Source organism: Sceloporus occidentalis, unplaced genomic scaffold (genome assembly GCF_023333645.1).
Source record: "Sceloporus occidentalis isolate IW3139 unplaced genomic scaffold, rSceOcc1.0.p SCAF_2, whole genome shotgun sequence".
Lineage (NCBI taxonomy): Eukaryota > Metazoa > Chordata > Lepidosauria > Squamata > Phrynosomatidae > Sceloporus > Sceloporus occidentalis.
In genome coordinates, this window is record NW_028316982.1 from 8,791,369 (window position 1) to 8,797,368 (window position 6,000).

Below are 6,000 nucleotides of genomic sequence, written 5' to 3' on the forward strand. Positions count from 1 at the left end.
CCAATCTTTTTTGTAGCAAAATGACCCCCATGGCTCATGGGTTTTGTGGGGCAATTACACCAATTTTTTTGAGGTGAGGCTGGGGCATTTAAGCCTGTGAAAGGCCTAATTTCAACATGAAGCAACAGGGTAAATAATAATATCATTCATTGGAAGAAACTCCAAGGGCTGCCCAGTCCAGCCCCCTGCCATGCAGGAATACACATTTGAAGCACTACGGATAGATGGCCATCCAGCCTCTGTTTTAAAAAAGGGATATTTACCACACTCCGAGGTACTATATTACACTGTTGAACAGCTCTTACCATCAGAAAATTCTTCCTAATGTTTAGGTGGAAGCTCTTTTCCTATCGTTTGTATAGCCTAATCTCTGGAGCAGCAGAAATCCTCCTCCCACTTCCCCCCTTTGTCCTCTGCTTACTTCAGTTGCTGCAAACTGAGTCCAAAGTGCAAAAATTAATTTGTGATCAATTAACTCAAGAGGTGGGAGAGGAGAGGAGAGGAGGGGTGGAATCTTGCCCTTCCCTGTAGCCTCAGGTAAAAGCAAACAGTTGCAGCCTTTTCTAGCCTGAGTGCTTCTTCCTCATTAATAACTTTTGCCATCACTCTGATGTGACTTGGCCAAACTTGTCCTAGTTTTCATTTGTGAAATGGCAGAAGGTATCATCACAGCAGTGACACAAGTGTACAGTCACAGCAGTATTCTGACCAGAGATTTCATCATCAAGGCTGAGAGTCTTTATTGCTTCACCATTGGCAGGGTTATATTATGCAACCCTTATAATGAAAGGCAATGTAGTGCAAATGTGGAACAATGATCAGTGTGCATGGCTGACAACCCACTGTGAAATTGCAAAGCACAATGCCCAAAGGCAACATACAGAAGGAATGCACATCTACATTAAAATCTTAAAATCTCTTCACTGGCTGTGGGCCTTCTCATCGGCTGCTCCCAAAATATGGAATGGCCTGTCAGAAGAGATGCGGAACATTACCAGTCTTCACAGCTTTAAAATGGCTGTCAAGACATATCTCTTCCGACAGGGCTTCCCTGAATAATCCACCTGGTCTAACATGGAAGCGGATTATCACAGAGAACACCCAGATTGCCCATCACCTGGTTCGATGTTTATTTGTTTTAATTGTTTTAATTGTTCTTGTTATATTACTATAAGTGTAATTGGGGAGGGAATTGATTGAATGTATTTTAATATACGTTGCATTTTATATTGTATTTTATTTGTTATTGTAAGCCGCCTTGATTCTGTGGGAGAGGCGACATATAAATAAAATTTATTATTATTATTATTATTATTATTATTATTATTATTATTATCACATGTCTTCTTTAACATGCCATGATATACACAATAGTTCCACATGCATTGTTTTCTTTCTGTTGCTGTCAGCTGGATGCAACTGTTGCTCAAAGCCCAAAACCCACAATGAGCCTGTGTTTGTAGGAGAATGTACACCTCTGTATGTAGCTAACAAGATGCCAGTCCAGGTCTGTTTTTTTGCTTAGGCAGGGACAGAATTCCTGTGGTCACTGTCTCTCCTGCTTCATTTATCTTGATTCAAGGTCAGAAAACAGGCTTAAGCATTTTTTAAACACTTGGGGAAGCCAAATATCCTGCCTATGTCTTTTCTCCTCTTAGAAAATTACAAAGTTTTCAATGAGAAGCAAAAAAACTTTCCAGAACAAGCCCAGGGACATGAGGCCTGAACAAGACTCCCAAACAACTCAAGATCAATGATCTGTTTCCTGGTGAGGAAACTATGAGTAACTCAAGTCTGCTCTTTACGATCCCTGCTGCAAACAGTTACTCAGTACTATTAAAAAAAAACAAAAAACCCTTTCTTGTACAGAATTCATTATACAGGAATCGCTGATAATGGATTGGTTGCTCACCATGTACCTCTCTCCCATGAAGCTAATGACTCTGTTTTAGAAGTTTCTCTGGGTTTTTCAGATTTGGGCCATTTCTCTTTCTTCTCCTGCCCTGGCCCATCTCCTATCTTTTGCAAAAATATGTTTGAAGAATTTGTATGAAAAGTTTGTGCCTTTTTTGTGCACAACAGCAAATCAACCCCAAACTCTCCCTAGAAGCCAAGATGGCTAAATAAAGACTGTTGTAGTTTGGATGTATCATGAGAAGCCACAACTCACTAGAAAAGACAATAATGCTTGGTAAGGTAGAAGGCAGCCAAAGAAGAGGAAGTCTACCTTCCAGATGGATGGACTCAAGTCAAGGAAGCCACAACCGCCCTGAATCTGCAAGACCTGAGCAGTCTTTCATTGACAGGGTCAGAATAAGTCAAAAGACTTGATGGCAGTAAACACCAACCAGTATTGCAATTTTCTTCCCAGAATTTGGAGGCAAAGAAGCAAATAAAATAAGGTAAATGTATATGAAGAGAAAAGCCAATGTAATACAGTGATCTGAGTGCTGGACTTGGACCCAGGGAGACCAGAGTTCAAATTCCCCACTCAGCCATGGAAACCCACTGGAGGACCTTGGGCAACTCACACACCCTTAACATAACGGACTGAAAGGGCACCGCTGCGGGACTCCGCAGCGCTACCACCGCGCAGCTGCGCAGTTGCGCAGCTCTTACTGGGCTTAAGGAGGCTGTGGATTAGCCTTAGAGCAGAGGATGCCTGAGGTGGCTAACCTCTGCTCTCTGAATTGCTGGAGAAGGGTGGGGGGAGGTTATGGATGTGGGAGATGCATGGGCTGGGGAGGAAGGGGATAATATCGCTACGAGCGGAGCTCCTATTGAGGTTGTGTGGGGCAGGGGGAGGTATGGCGGTGGGAGAAGGGACTTGCGTTCCAGGGGAAGGCGAGATCGATGCGTCATATCTATCTCTCCTTCCGGTCCCTCCCCCAACCTAAAGGACCTGAGGGTCACTCCAACCGTGCCACAAACCCTGTCGCTGCTCCTGTGCAACGCCAGATCGATCAACAACAAGTCCCACATCCTCCACGATCTGTTGGAGGACCAAAGCTGCGATCTGGCTTGCATTACCGAGACCTGGCTTGGGCCTGAAGGGGATGCTGTGTGGGCTCAGGCCCTGCCTGCCGGGTTCTCGGTGAAGGACCAGCCCAGGTTAGGTGGGCGGGGGTGTGTGTGGCCTTGATACATAGGAACACCGTGTCCCTCACCAGGAACCACATCCATCAGACGTCCTACATCGAGTGTATCTACCTGACCCTAAAAGCGAAGGACAGTCTAGGGATTCTGTTGGTGTATCGGCCACCCCGTGCGCTAACGGACTCCCTTAACGAGCTGACACAGCTGGTCGCTGAACTGATGCTGGAGACGCCCAGGCTACTTGTCCTGGGCGACTTCAACATCTCCCTCACGGCCAGCTATGTTCCACCCGGTGCAGCTCGCGAATTCATGGATACCATGGCGGCCATGGGCCTGTCCCAGCTGATCTTGGGTCCTACGCATTGTGCCGGTAATACTCTTGATCTGGTCTTCTGTTCGGATGCGGAAAATCCGTGGGCGGAAATAACTAATATTTCCCCCCTGCCATGGATGGATCACTTCCTGGTTGAGGCAAAAATCAAGGTCTCTACCCAGATCCCTCCCGGGGGTGGTGGACCTATTAGGATGGTCCACCCTCGAAGGCTGATGGAACCCAAAAGGTTCCAGGAAGCCCTAGAGGGACACATGGTTGGAAGTGACGGCGACTCTGTTGATGCCCTGACTGGTATCTGGAATACCGGTCTCTCGAGGGCTATACACAGTATCGCTCGCAAGCGCCCTCTCAGACCCGCTTCCAAACGTAAGCCCTGGTATACGGAAGATCTCCGGGCAAGGAAGCGGGAACTGCGACGGCTAGAGTACCGTTGGCGGAAACACCTTCGCTTAGTCGACAAGACTCTCCTAGACCAACTGTTAGTGGACTATGGAGAGGCGATACGAGCAGCTAAGAATTCGTTCTATGGTGCTCGTGTCGCGTCTGCGGAGTCGCGGCCAGCAGAGTTGTTCAGGGTAGTCAGGGAGCTAACTCAGCTCCCTCCTGCCCCGAACCAGATCCTTGAACCTTCGAAGGCCTGCTGTGACCAATTTAACAACTTCTTCGCGGATAAAACTTCTCGAATAAGTGAAAGTCTTAACGCCGACATTCAAGCAGAACCTAGGGTAGAGGCATCCAGAGCCTCCGTGGACTTTGTTAAACTGGATCGGTTTGAGTTGGTAAGTACCGAGGATGTGGACAAGATCCTCGGAAGTGTTCGGAAAACGACTTGCTCTCTCAATCCCTGTCCCTCGTGGCTAGCGGCCCAGGGGGGACCGGCCGTGACTCTATTGTTACGCCGGATTATTAATACATCCTTGAGGGAAGGGCAATTTCCATCTGATCTTAAATTGGCCATCGTAAAACCTTTATTAAAAAAGCCCTCCCTCGACCCCCTGGTACATAATAATTATTGGCCAGTTTCACTGCTGCCATTTCTGGGGAAGGTGATCGAGAGGGCGGTTGCAATCCAGCTTCAGGCGGTCTTGGATGAAACGGATTATCTGGACCCATTTCAAACTGGCTTTCGGGCGGGTTACGGGGTTGAGACGGCCATGGTCGCCTTGGTCGATGAGCTCCGTCTGGGCATCGACAGGGGAAGCGTGTCCCTGCTGGTGCTCTTGGACATCTCAGCGGCTTTCGATACCGTAGACCATGGTATCCTTCTGGGGCGCCTGGCAGAGGTGGGAATCAGGGGCACTGCGCTCCAGTGGTTCCGGTCCTACCTCTCTGGGAGGTCCCAGATGGTGCAGCTGGGAGACGTGTGCTCTGATGAGAGGGCCCTTAATACTGGGGTCCCTCAAGGAGCCATTCTGTCTCCCATGCTATTTAACATTTACATGAAACCGCTGGGAGAGATCATCCGGAGACATGGGGCACGGGGTTATCAGTACGCTGATGACACCCAAATAATTTTCTCTATGTCTCCGACTGATGCAGTGACTGAGGATGGCGTCTCTCCTCTCGTGGCCTGTCTGGAGTCAGTAATGGGCTGGATGAGGGAAAACCGACTCAAACTGAATCCAGAGAAAACGGAGGTACTTGTGATAGGTTCCCCTGGCCCAGGAATGGCGGTGGTTCCACCTGTCCTGAACGGGGTCACGCTCCCTGTGAAGGACTCCTTGCGCAGTCTGGGGGTGCTTCTTGACTCGTCCCTTCACCTGACCGCTCAGGTGAATGCGACGGTCAAGAGCACCTGTCATCAGCTTCGGCTTATTCGCCAGCTGCGTCCATACCTGGCCCAGAGAGACCTTGAAACTGTGGTACATGCTCTGGTAACCTCGAGACTGGATTTCTGCAATGCACTCTACATGGGGCAACCCTTATACCAAACCCGGAAGCTACAAATGGTACAAAACATGGCAGCCAGGCTGGTCACTGGCACTTCCAGGGCCAGCCACATTACACCGGTGTTGAAAGATCTGCATTGGCTGCCGATTCGCTTCCGGGCACAATATAAGGTGTTGGTAATGACCTATAAAGCCCTAAATGGCTTGGGCCCAGGATACCTGAAGGACCGCCTCTCCCCATACATTCCGTCCCGCACCCTCAGAACATCTGGGCAGCAGTTACTTAGGGTCCCCGGGGCTAGGCTTGTCTCCACCACTAGGAAGACATTTTCCATCGCCGCCCCGACCCTTTGGAATACGCTGCCCATAGAGCTCCGCTCGGCCACCTCCCTGGCCCAATTTAGGAAAGACTTAAAGACCTTCCTTTTTAGTGTTGCATTCCCCGATTAAAATCCAATGGCCCTCCTTCCTCTTCACTGGCAAGGGGATAGGCTAACTCAGGGCTTTTCTGTTTGTTATTGGATGTGTATTGTTGTTTTATTGTATTGTTTTTAAACTGTGCTGTTAACCGCCCTGATCTGTTGGAAGGGCGGTATATAAATAAAAATTTTATTATTTATTATTATTATAACAGTGAAGCAATGATCATTCTCTTCTGAATAAGTCTTGTTTAAAAAATTC